Source organism: Strix uralensis, chromosome 24, assembly GCF_047716275.1.
Source record: "Strix uralensis isolate ZFMK-TIS-50842 chromosome 24, bStrUra1, whole genome shotgun sequence".
NCBI lineage: Eukaryota > Metazoa > Chordata > Aves > Strigiformes > Strigidae > Strix > Strix uralensis.
The window spans coordinates 1836457-1849251 of NC_133995.1; positions in this window are offsets into that span (position 1 = coordinate 1836457).

Genomic DNA, 12795 nt, shown 5'->3' on the forward strand with positions numbered 1-12795 from the left:
GCCTGCTTTTCCCCAGTGCTCTGCAAGCTCTCCAGGACAACATAAAATCTGGGGCTCTGTGCTTTTTTTCGTCTGAACAAGTGTTACTGTTTTCTGCACAAAAGCGATTCTGCGAAGCAATGTGAACAGGCACAAAGAAGGTGCTAGCAGGGAATTCTCTGCCTGCCTTTCCCCAGTGCTCTGCAAGCTCTCCAGGACAACAGCAAATCTGGGGCTCTGTGCTTTCTTTCGTTCTGAACAAGTGTTACTGTTTTCTGCACAAAAGCGATTCTGCGAAGCAATGGGAACACTTCTGTTTCCCAGGCACAGAGAAGGTGCTAGCAGGGAATTCTCTGCCTGCTTTTCCCCAGTGCTCTGCAAGCTCTCCAGGACAACATAAAATCTGGGGCTCTGTGCTTTTTTTCGTCTGAACAAGTGTTACTGTTTTCTGCACAAAAGCGATTCTGCGAAGCAATGGGAACACTTCTGTTTCCCAGGCACAGAGAAGGTGCTAGCAGGGAATTCTCTGCCTGCCTTTCCCCAGTGCTCTGCAAGCTCTCCAGGACAACATAGAATCTGGGGCTCTGTGCTTTCTTTCGTCTGAACAAGTGTTACTGTTTTCTGCACAAAAGCGATTCTGCGAAGCAATGTGAACAGGCACAGAGAAGGTGCTAGCAGGGAATTCTCTGCCTGCCTTTCCCCAGTGCTCTGCAAGCTCTCCAGGACAACATCAAATCTGGGGCTCTGTGCTTTCTTTCGTTCTGAACAAGTGTTAGTGTTTTCTGCACAAAAGCGATTCTGCGAAGCAATGTGAACACTTCTGCTTCCCAGGCACAGAGAAGGTGCTAGCAGGGAATTCTCTGCCTGCCTTTCCCCAGTGCTCTGCAAGCTCTCCAGGACAACATAAAATCTGGGGCTCTGTGCTTTCTTTCGTTCTGAAGAAGTCTTACTGTTTTCTGCACAAAAGCGATTCTTGCGAAGCAATGGGAACAGGCACAGAGAAGGTGCTAGCAGGGAATTCTCTGCCTGCTTTTCCCCAGTGCTCTGCAAGCTCTCCAGGACAACATAAAATCTGGGGCTCTGTGCTTTCTTTCGTTCTGAACAAGTGTTACTGTTTTCTGCACAAAAGCGATTCTGCGAAGCAATGTGAACACTTCTGCTTCCCAGGCACAGAGAAGGTGCTAGCAGGGAATTCTCTGCCTGCTTTTCCCCAGTGCTCTGCAAGCTCTCCAGGACAAGATAAAATCTGGGGCTCTGTGCTTTCTTTCGTTCTGAACAAGTGTTACTGTTTTCTGCACAAAAGCGATTCTGCGAAGCAATGGGAACACTTCTGCTTCCCAGGCACAGAGAAGGTGCTAGCAGGGAATTCTCTGCCTGCTTTTCCCCAGTGCTCTGCAAGCTCTCCAGGACAACATAAAATCTGGGGCTCTGTGCTTTTTTTCGTCTGAACAAGTGTTACTGTTTTCTGCACAAAAGCGATTCTGCGAAGCAATGGGAACACTTCTGTTTCCCAGGCACAGAGAAGGTGCTAGCAGGGAATTCTCTGCCTGCCTTTCCCCAGTGCTCTGCAAGCTCTCCAGGACAACATAGAATCTGGGGCTCTGTGCTTTCTTTCGTCTGAACAAATGTTACTGTTTTCTGCACAAAAGCGATTCTGCGAAGCAATGTGAACAGGCACAGAGAAGGTGCTAGCAGGGAATTCTCTGCCTGCCTTTCCCTAGTGCTCTGCAAGCTCTCCAGGACAACATAAAATCTGGGGCTCTGTGCTTTTTTTCGTCTGAACAAGTGTTACTGTTTTCTGCACAAAAGCGATTCTGCGAAGCAATGTGAACAGGCACAAAGAAGGTGCTAGCAGGGAATTCTCTGCCTGCCTTTCCCCAGTGCTCTGCAAGCTCTCCAGGACAACATAAAGTCTGGGGCTCTGTGCTTTCTTTCGTTCTGAACAAGTGTTACTGTTTTCTGCACAAAAGCGATTCTGCGAAGCAATGGGAACACTTCTGTTTCCCAGGCACAGAGAAGGTGCTAGCAGGGAATTCTCTGCCTGCTTTTCCCCAGTGCTCTGCAAGCTCTCCAGGACAACATAAAATCTGGGGCTCTGTGCTTTTTTTCGTCTGAACAAGTGTTACTGTTTTCTGCACAAAAGCGATTCTGCGAAGCAATGTGAACAGGCACAAAGAAGGTGCTAGCAGGGAATTCTCTGCCTGCCTTTCCCCAGTGCTCTGCAAGCTCTCCAGGACAACAGCAAATCTGGGGCTCTGTGCTTTCTTTTGTTCTGAACAAGTGTTACTGTTTTCTGCACAAAAGCGATTCTGCGAAGCAATGGGAACACTTCTGTTTCCCAGGCACAGAGAAGGTGCTAGCAGGGAATTCTCTGCCTGCTTTTCCCCAGTGCTCTGCAAGCTCTCCAGGACAACATAAAATCTGGGGCTCTGTGCTTTCTTTCGTTCTGAACAAGTGTTACTGTTTTCTGCACAAAAGCGATTCTGCGAAGCAATGTGAAGACTTCTGCTTCCCAGGCACAGAGAAGGTGCTAGCAGGGAATTCTCTGCCTGCTTTTCCCCAGTGCTCTGCAAGCTCTCCAGGACAACATAAAATCTGGGGCTCTGTGCTTTCTTTCATTCTGAACAAGTGTTACTGTTTTCTGCACAAAAGCGATTCTGCCAAGCAATGTGAACACTTCTGCTTCCCAGGCACAGAGAAGGTGCTAGCAGGAAATTCTCTGCCTGCTTTTCCCCAGTGCTCTGCAAGCTCTCCAGGACAACATAAAATCTGGGGCTCTGTGCTTTCTTTCGTTCTGAACAAGTGTTACTGTTTTCTGCACAAAAGCGATTCTGCCAAGCAATGTGAACACTTCTGCTTCCCAGGCACAGAGAAGGTGCTAGCAGGGAATTCTCTGCCTGCTTTTCCCCAGTGCTCTGCAAGCTCTCCAGGACAACATAAAATCTGGGGCTCTGTGCTTTCTTTCGTTCTGAACAAGTGTTACTGTTTTCTGCACAAAAGCGATTCTGCGAAGCAATGTGAACACTTCTGCTTCCCAGGCACAGAGAAGGTGCTAGCAGGGAATTCTCTGCCTGCTTTTCCCCAGTGCTCTGCAAGCTCTCCAGGACAACATAAAATCTGGGGCTCTGTGCTTTCTTTCGTTCTGAACAAGTGTTACTGTTTTCTGCACAAAAGCGATTCTGCGAAGCAATGTGAAGACTTCTGCTTCCCAGGCACAGAGAAGGTGCTAGCAGGGAATTCTCTGCCTGCTTTTCCCCAGTGCTCTGCAAGCTCTCCAGGACAACATAAAATCTGGGGCTCTGTGCTTTTTTTCGTCTGAACAAGTGTTACTGTTTTCTGCACAAAAGCGATTCTGCGAAGCAATGGGAACACTTCTGTTTCCCAGGCACAGAGAAGGTGCTAGCAGGGAATTCTCTGCCTGCCTTTCCCCAGTGCTCTGCAAGCTCTCCAGGACAACATAGAATCTGGGGCTCTGTGCTTTCTTTCGTCTGAACAAGTGTTACTGTTTTCTGCACAAAAGCGATTCTGCGAAGCAATGTGAACAGGCACAGAGAAGGTGCTAGCAGGGAATTCTCTGCCTGCCTTTCCCTAGTGCTCTGCAAGCTCTCCAGGACAACATAAAATCTGGGGCTCTGTGCTTTTTTTCGTCTGAACAAGTGTTACTGTTTTCTGCACAAAAGCGATTCTGCGAAGCAATGTGAACAGGCACAAAGAAGGTGCTAGCAGGGAATTCTCTGCCTGCCTTTCCCCAGTGCTCTGCAAGCTCTCCGGGACAACATAAAGTCTGGGGCTCTGTGCTTTCTTTCGTTCTGAACAAGTGTTACTGTTTTCTGCACAAAAGCGATTCTGCGAAGCAATGGGAACACTTCTGTTTCCCAGGCACAGAGAAGGTGCTAGCAGGGAATTCTCTGCCTGCTTTTCCCCAGTGCTCTGCAAGCTCTCCAGGACAACATAAAATCTGGGGCTCTGTGCTTTTTTTCGTCTGAACAAGTGTTACTGTTTTCTGCACAAAAGCGATTCTGCGAAGCAATGTGAACAGGCACAAAGAAGGTGCTAGCAGGGAATTCTCTGCCTGCCTTTCCCCAGTGCTCTGCAAGCTCTCCAGGACAACAGCAAATCTGGGGCTCTGTGCTTTCTTTTGTTCTGAACAAGTGTTACTGTTTTCTGCACAAAAGCGATTCTGCGAAGCAATGGGAACACTTCTGTTTCCCAGGCACAGAGAAGGTGCTAGCAGGGAATTCTCTGCCTGCTTTTCCCCAGTGCTCTGCAAGCTCTCCAGGACAACATAAAATCTGGGGCTCTGTGCTTTCTTTCGTTCTGAACAAGTGTTACTGTTTTCTGCACAAAAGCGATTCTGCGAAGCAATGTGAAGACTTCTGCTTCCCAGGCACAGAGAAGGTGCTAGCAGGGAATTCTCTGCCTGCTTTTCCCCAGTGCTCTGCAAGCTCTCCAGGACAACATAAAATCTGGGGCTCTGTGCTTTCTTTCATTCTGAACAAGTGTTACTGTTTTCTGCACAAAAGCGATTCTGCCAAGCAATGTGAACACTTCTGCTTCCCAGGCACAGAGAAGGTGCTAGCAGGAAATTCTCTGCCTGCTTTTCCCCAGTGCTCTGCAAGCTCTCCAGGACAACATAAAATCTGGGGCTCTGTGCTTTCTTTCGTTCTGAACAAGTGTTACTGTTTTCTGCACAAAAGCGATTCTGCCAAGCAATGTGAACACTTCTGCTTCCCAGGCACAGAGAAGGTGCTAGCAGGGAATTCTCTGCCTGCTTTTCCCCAGTGCTCTGCAAGCTCTCCAGGACAACATAAAATCTGGGGCTCTGTGCTTTCTTTCGTTCTGAACAAGTGTTACTGTTTTCTGCACAAAAGCGATTCTGCGAAGCAATGTGAACACTTCTGCTTCCCAGGCACAGAGAAGGTGCTAGCAGGGAATTCTCTGCCTGCTTTTCCCCAGTGCTCTGCAAGCTCTCCAGGACAACATAAAATCTGGGGCTCTGTGCTTTCTTTCGTTCTGAACAAGTGTTACTGTTTTCTGCACAAAAGCGATTCTGCGAAGCAATGTGAACACTTCTACTTCCCAGGCACAGAGAAGGTGCTAGCAGGGAATTCTCTGCCTGCTTTTCCCCAGTGCTCTGCAAGCTCTCCAGGACAACATAAAATCTGGGGCTCTGTGCTTTCTTTTGTTCTGAACAAGTGTTACTGTTTTCTGCACAAAAGCGATTCTGCGAAGCAATGTGAACACTTCTGCTTCCCAGGCACAGAGAAGGTGCTAGCAGGGAATTCTCTGCCTGCTTTTCCCCAGTGCTCTGCAAGCTCTCCAGGACAACATAAAATCTGGGGCTCTGTGCTTTTTTTCGTCTGAACAAGTGTTACAGTTTTCTGCACAAAAGCGATTCTGCGAAGCAATGGGAACACTTCTGTTTCCCAGGCACAGAGAAGGTGCTAGCAGGGAATTCTCTGCCTGCCTTTCCCCAGTGCTCTGCAAGCTCTCCAGGACAACATAGAATCTGGGGCTCTGTGCTTTCTTTCGTCTGAACAAGTGTTACTGTTTTCTGCACAAAAGCGATTCTGCGAAGCAATGTGAACAGGCACAGAGAAGGTGCTAGCAGGGAATTCTCTGCCTGCCTTTCCCTAGTGCTCTGCAAGCTCTCCAGGACAACATAAAATCTGGGGCTCTGTGCTTTTTTTCGTCTGAACAAGTGTTACTGTTTTCTGCACAAAAGCGATTCTGCGAAGCAATGTGAACAGGCACAAAGAAGGTGCTAGCAGGGAATTCTCTGCCTGCCTTTCCCCAGTGCTCTGCAAGCTCTCCAGGACAACATAAAGTCTGGGGCTCTGTGCTTTCTTTCGTTCTGAACAAGTGTTACTGTTTTCTGCACAAAAGCGATTCTGCGAAGCAATGGGAACGCTTCTGTTTCCCAGGCACAGAGAAGGTGCTAGCAGGGAATTCTCTGCCTGCTTTTCCCCAGTGCTCTGCAAGCTCTCCAGGACAACATAAAATCTGGGGCTCTGTGCTTTTTTTCGTCTGAACAAGTGTTACTGTTTTCTGCACAAAAGCGATTCTGCGAAGCAATGTGAACAGGCACAAAGAAGGTGCTAGCAGGGAATTCTCTGCCTGCCTTTCCCCAGTGCTCTGCAAGCTCTCCAGGACAACAGCAAATCTGGGGCTCTGTGCTTTCTTTTGTTCTGAACAAGTGTTACTGTTTTCTGCACAAAAGCGATTCTGCGAAGCAATGGGAACACTTCTGTTTCCCAGGCACAGAGAAGGTGCTAGCAGGGAATTCTCTGCCTGCTTTTCCCCAGTGCTCTGCAAGCTCTCCAGGACAACATAAAATCTGGGGCTCTGTGCTTTCTTTCGTTCTGAACAAGTGTTACTGTTTTCTGCACAAAAGCGATTCTGCGAAGCAATGTGAAGACTTCTGCTTCCCAGGCACAGAGAAGGTGCTAGCAGGGAATTCTCTGCCTGCTTTTCCCCAGTGCTCTGCAAGCTCTCCAGGACAACATAAAATCTGGGGCTCTGTGCTTTCTTTCGTTCTGAACAAGTGTTACTGTTTTCTGCACAAAAGCGATTCTGCCAAGCAATGTGAACACTTCTGCTTCCCAGGCACAGAGAAGGTGCTAGCAGGGAATTCTCTGCCTGCTTTTCCCCAGTGCTCTGCAAGCTCTCCAGGACAACATAAAATCTGGGGCTCTGTGCTTTTTTTCGTCTGAACAAGTGTTACTGTTTTCTGCACAAAAGCGATTCTGCGAAGCAATGGGAACACTTCTGTTTCCCAGGCACAGAGAAGGTGCTAGCAGGGAATTCTCTGCCTGCCTTTCCCCAGTGCTCTGCAAGCTCTCCAGGACAACATAGAATCTGGGGCTCTGTGCTTTCTTTCGTCTGAACAAGTGTTACTGTTTTCTGCACAAAAGCGATTCTGCGAAGCAATGTGAACAGGCACAGAGAAGGTGCTAGCAGGGAATTCTCTGCCTGCCTTTCCCCAGTGCTCTGCAAGCTCTCCAGGACAACATAAAATCTGGGGCTCTGTGCTTTCTTTCGTTCTGAACAAGTGTTAGTGTTTTCTGCACAAAAGCGATTCTGCGAAGCAATGGGAACACTTCTGTTTCCCAGGCACAGAGAAGGTGCTAGCAGGGAATTCTCTGCCTGCTTTTCCCCAGTGCTCTGCAAGCTCTCCAGCACAACATAAAATCTGGGGCTCTGTGCTTTCTTTCGTTCTGAACAAGTGTTACTGTTTTCTGCACAAAAGCGATTCTGCGAAGCAATGGGAACACTTCTGTTTCCCAGGCACAGAGAAGGTGCTAGCAGGGAATTCTCTGCCTGCCTTTCCTCAGTGCTCTGCAAGCTCTCCAGGACAACATAGAATCTGGGGCTCTGTGCTTTCTTTCGTCTGAACAAGTGTTACTGTTTTCTGCACAAAAGCGATTCTGCGAAGCAATGTGAACAGGCACAGAGAAGGTGCTAGCAGGGAATTCTCTGCCTGCCTTTCCCCAGTGCTCTGCAAGCTCTCCAGGACAACATAAAATCTGGGGCTCTGTGCTTTCTTTCGTTCTGAACAAGTGTTACTGTTTTCTGCACAAAAGCGATTCTGCGAAGCAATGGGAACACTTCTGCTTCCCAGGCACAGAGAAGGTGCTAGCAGGGAATTCTCTGCCTGCTTTTCCCCAGTGCTCTGCAAGCTCTCCAGGACAACATAAAATCTGGGGCTCTGTGCTTTTTTTCGTCTGAACAAGTGTTACTGTTTTCTGCACAAAAGCGATTCTGCGAAGCAATGTGAACAGGCACAAAGAAGGTGCTAGCAGGGAATTCTCTGCCTGCCTTTCCCCAGTGCTCTGCAAGCTCTCCAGGACAACAGCAAATCTGGGGCTCTGTGCTTTCTTTCGTTCTGAACAAGTGTTACTGTTTTCTGCACAAAAGCGATTCTGCGAAGCAATGGGAACACTTCTGTTTCCCAGGCACAGAGAAGGTGCTAGCAGGGAATTCTCTGCCTGCTTTTCCCCAGTGCTCTGCAAGCTCTCCAGGACAACATAAAATCTGGGGCTCTGTGCTTTCTTTCGTTCTGAACAAGTGTTACTGGTTTCTGCACAAAAGCGATTCTGCGAAGCAATGTGAAGACTTCTGCTTCCCAGGCACAGAGAAGGTGCTAGCAGGGAATTCTCTGCCTGCTTTTCCCCAGTGCTCTGCAAGCTCTCCAGGACAACATAAAATCTGGGGCTCTGTGCTTTCTTTCGTTCTGAACAAGTGTTACTGTTTTCTGCACAAAAGCGATTCTGCCAAGCAATGTGAACACTTCTGCTTCCCAGGCACAGAGAAGGTGCTAGCAGGGAATTCTCTGCCTGCTTTTCCCCAGTGCTCTGCAAGCTCTCCAGGACAACATAAAATCTGGGGCTCTGTGCTTTTTTTCGTCTGAACAAGTGTTACTGTTTTCTGCACAAAAGCGATTCTGCGAAGCAATGGGAACACTTCTGTTTCCCAGGCACAGAGAAGGTGCTAGCAGGGAATTCTCTGCCTGCCTTTCCCCAGTGCTCTGCAAGCTCTCCAGGACAACATAGAATCTGGGGCTCTGTGCTTTCTTTCGTCTGAACAAGTGTTACTGTTTTCTGCACAAAAGCGATTCTGCGAAGCAATGTGAACAGGCACAGAGAAGGTGCTAGCAGGGAATTCTCTGCCTGCCTTTCCCCAGTGCTCTGCAAGCTCTCCAGGACAACATAAAATCTGGGGCTCTGTGCTTTCTTTCGTTCTGAACAAGTGTTAGTGTTTTCTGCACAAAAGCGATTCTGCGAAGCAATGTGAACACTTCTGTTTCCCAGGCACAGAGAAGGTGCTAGCAGGGAATTCTCTGCCTGCTTTTCCCCAGTGCTCTGCAAGCTCTCCAGCACAACATAAAATCTGGGGCTCTGTGCTTTCTTTCGTTCTGAACAAGTGTTACTGTTTTCTGCACAAAAGCGATTCTGCGAAGCAATGGGAACACTTCTGTTTCCCAGGCACAGAGAAGGTGCTAGCAGGGAATTCTCTGCCTGCCTTTCCTCAGTGCTCTGCAAGCTCTCCAGGACAACATAGAATCTGGGGCTCTGTGCTTTCTTTCGTTCTGAACAAGTGTTACTGTTTTCTGCACAAAAGCGATTCTGCGAAGCAATGTGAACAGGCACAGAGAAGGTGCTAGCAGGGAATTCTCTGCCTGCCTTTCCCCAGTGCTCTGCAAGCTCTCCAGGACAACAGCAAATCTGGGGCTCTGTGCTTTCTTTCGTTCTGAACAAGTGTTACTGTTTTCTGCACAAAAGCGATTCTGCGAAGCAATGGGAACACTTCTGTTTCCCAGGCACAGAGAAGGTGCTAGCAGGGAATTCTCTGCCTGCTTTTCCCCAGTGCTCTGCAAGCTCTCCAGGACAACATAAAATCTGGGGCTCTGTGCTTTTTTTCGTCTGAACAAGTGTTACTGTTTTCTGCACAAAAGCGATTCTGCGAAGCAATGTGAACAGGCACAAAGAAGGTGCTAGCAGGGAATTCTCTGCCTGCCTTTCCCCAGTGCTCTGCAAGCTCTCCAGGACAACAGCAAATCTGGGGCTCTGTGCTTTCTTTCGTTCTGAACAAGTGTTACTGTTTTCTGCACAAAAGCGATTCTGCGAAGCAATGGGAACACTTCTGTTTCCCAGGCACAGAGAAGGTGCTAGCAGGGAATTCTCTGCCTGCTTTTCCCCAGTGCTCTGCAAGCTCTCCAGGACAACATAAAATCTGGGGCTCTGTGCTTTCTTTCATTCTGAACAAGTGTTACTGTTTTCTGCACAAAAGCGATTCTGCCAAGCAATGTGAACACTTCTGCTTCCCAGGCACAGAGAAGGTGCTAGCAGGGAATTCTCTGCCTGCTTTTCCCCAGTGCTCTGCAAGCTCTCCAGGACAACATAAAATCTGGGGCTCTGTGCTTTCTTTCGTCTGAACAAGTGTTACTGTTTTCTGCACAAAAGCGATTCTGCGAAGCAATGTGAACAGGCACAGAGAAGGTGCTAGCAGGGAATTCTCTGCCTGCCTTTCCCCAGTGCTCTGCAAGCTCTCCAGGACAACATAAAATCTGGGGCTCTGTGCTTTCTTTCGTTCTGAACAAGTGTTAGTGTTTTCTGCACAAAAGCGATTCTGCGAAGCAATGTGAACACTTCTGTTTCCCAGGCACAGAGAAGGTGCTAGCAGGGAATTCTCTGCCTGCTTTTCCCCAGTGCTCTGCAAGCTCTCCAGGACAACATAAAATCTGGGGCTCTGTGCTTTTTTTCGTCTGAACAAGTGTTACTGTTTTCTGCACAAAAGCGATTCTGCGAAGCAATGTGAACAGGCACAAAGAAGGTGCTAGCAGGGAATTCTCTGCCTGCCTTTCCCCAGTGCTCTGCAAGCTCTCCAGGACAACAGCAAATCTGGGGCTCTGTGCTTTCTTTCGTTCTGAACAAGTGTTACTGTTTTCTGCACAAAAGCGATTCTGCGAAGCAATGGGAACACTTCTGTTTCCCAGGCACAGAGAAGGTGCTAGCAGGGAATTCTCTGCCTGCTTTTCCCCAGTGCTCTGCAAGCTCTCCAGGACAACATAAAATCTGGGGCTCTGTGCTTTTTTTCGTCTGAACAAGTGTTACTGTTTTCTGCACAAAATCGATTCTGCGAAGCAATGGGAACACTTCTGTTTCCCAGGCACAGAGAAGGTGCTAGCAGGGAATTCTCTGCCTGCTTTTCCCCAGTGCTCTGCAAGCTCTCCAGGACAACATAAAATCTGGGGCTCTGTGCTTTCTTTCGTCTGAACAAGTGTTACTGTTTTCTGCACAAAAGCTATTCTGCGAAGCAATGTGAACAGGCACAGAGAAGGTGCTAGCAGGGAATTCTCTGCCTGCCTTTCCCCAGTGCTCTGCAAGCTCTCCAGGACAACATAAAATCTGGGGCTCTGTGCTTTCTTTCGTTCTGAACAAGTGTTACTGTTTTCTGCACAAAAGCGATTCTGCGAAGCAATGGGAACACTTCTGTTTCCCAGGCACAGAGAAGGTGCTAGCAGGGAATTCTCTGCCTGCTTTTCCCCAGTGCTCTGCAAGCTCTCCAGGACAACATAAAATCTGGGGCTCTGTGCTTTCTTTCGTCTGAACAAGTGTTACTGTTTTCTGCACAAAAGCGATTCTGCGAAGCAATGTGAACAGGCACAAAGAAGGTGCTAGCAGGGAATTCTCTGCCTGCCTTTCCCCAGTGCTCTGCAAGCTCTCCAGGACAACAGCAAATCTGGGGCTCTGTGCTTTCTTTCGTTCTGAACAAGTGTTACTGTTTTCTGCACAAAAGCGATTCTGCGAAGCAATGGGAACACTTCTGTTTCCCAGGCACAGAGAAGGTGCTAGCAGGGAATTCTCTGCCTGCTTTTCCCCAGTGCTCTGCAAGCTCTCCAGGACAACATAAAATCTGGGGCTCTGTGCTTTCTTTCGTTCTGAACAAGTGTTACTGTTTTCTGCACAAAAGCGATTCTGCCAAGCAATGTGAACACTTCTGCTTCCCAGGCACAGAGAAGGTGCTAGCAGGGAATTCTCTGCCTGCTTTTCCCCAGTGCTCTGCAAGCTCTCCAGGACAACATAAAATCTGGGGCTCTGTGCTTTCTTTCATTCTGAACAAGTGTTACTGTTTTCTGCACAAAAGCGATTCTGCCAAGCAATGTGAACACTTCTGCTTCCCAGGCACAGAGAAGGTGCTAGCAGGGAATTCTCTGCCTGCTTTTCCCCAGTGCTCTGCAAGCTCTCCAGGACAACATAAAATCTGGGGCTCTGTGCTTTCTTTCGTCTGAACAAGTGTTACTGTTTTCTGCACAAAAGCGATTCTGCGAAGCAATGTGAACAGGCACAGAGAAGGTGCTAGCAGGGAATTCTCTGCCTGCCTTTCCCCAGTGCTCTGCAAGCTCTCCAGGACAACATAAAATCTGGGGCTCTGTGCTTTCTTTCGTTCTGAACAAGTGTTAGTGTTTTCTGCACAAAAGCGATTCTGCGAAGCAATGTGAACACTTCTGTTTCCCAGGCACAGAGAAGGTGCTAGCAGGGAATTCTCTGCCTGCCTTTCCCCAGTGCTCTGCAAGCTCTCCAGGACAACAGCAAATCTGGGGCTCTGTGCTTTCTTTCGTTCTGAACAAGTGTTACTGTTTTCTGCACAAAAGCGATTCTGCGAAGCAATGGGAACACTTCTGTTTCCCAGGCACAGAGAAGGTGCTAGCAGGGAATTCTCTGCCTGCTTTTCCCCAGTGCTCTGCAAGCTCTCCAGGACAACATAAAATCTGGGGCTCTGTGCTTTCTTTCGTTCTGAACAAGTGTTACTGTTTTCTGCACAAAAGCGATTCTGCCAAGCAATGTGAACACTTCTGCTTCCCAGGCACAGAGAAGGTGCTAGCAGGGAATTCTCTGCCTGCTTTTCCCCAGTGCTCTGCAAGCTCTCCAGGACAACATAAAATCTGGGGCTCTGTGCTTTCTTTCATTCTGAACAAGTGTTACTGTTTTCTGCACAAAAGCGATTCTGCCAAGCAATGTGAACACTTCTGCTTCCCAGGCACAGAGAAGGTGCTAGCAGGGAATTCTCTGCCTGCTTTTCCCCAGTGCTCTGCAAGCTCTCCAGGACAACATAAAATCTGGGGCTCTGTGCTTTCTTTCGTCTGAACAAGTGTTACTGTTTTCTGCACAAAAGCGATTCTGCGAAGCAATGTGAACAGGCACAGAGAAGGTGCTAGCAGGGAATTCTCTGCCTGCCTTTCCCCAGTGCTCTGCAAGCTCTCCAGGACAACATAAAATCTGGGGCTCTGTGCTTTCTTTCGTTCTGAACAAGTGT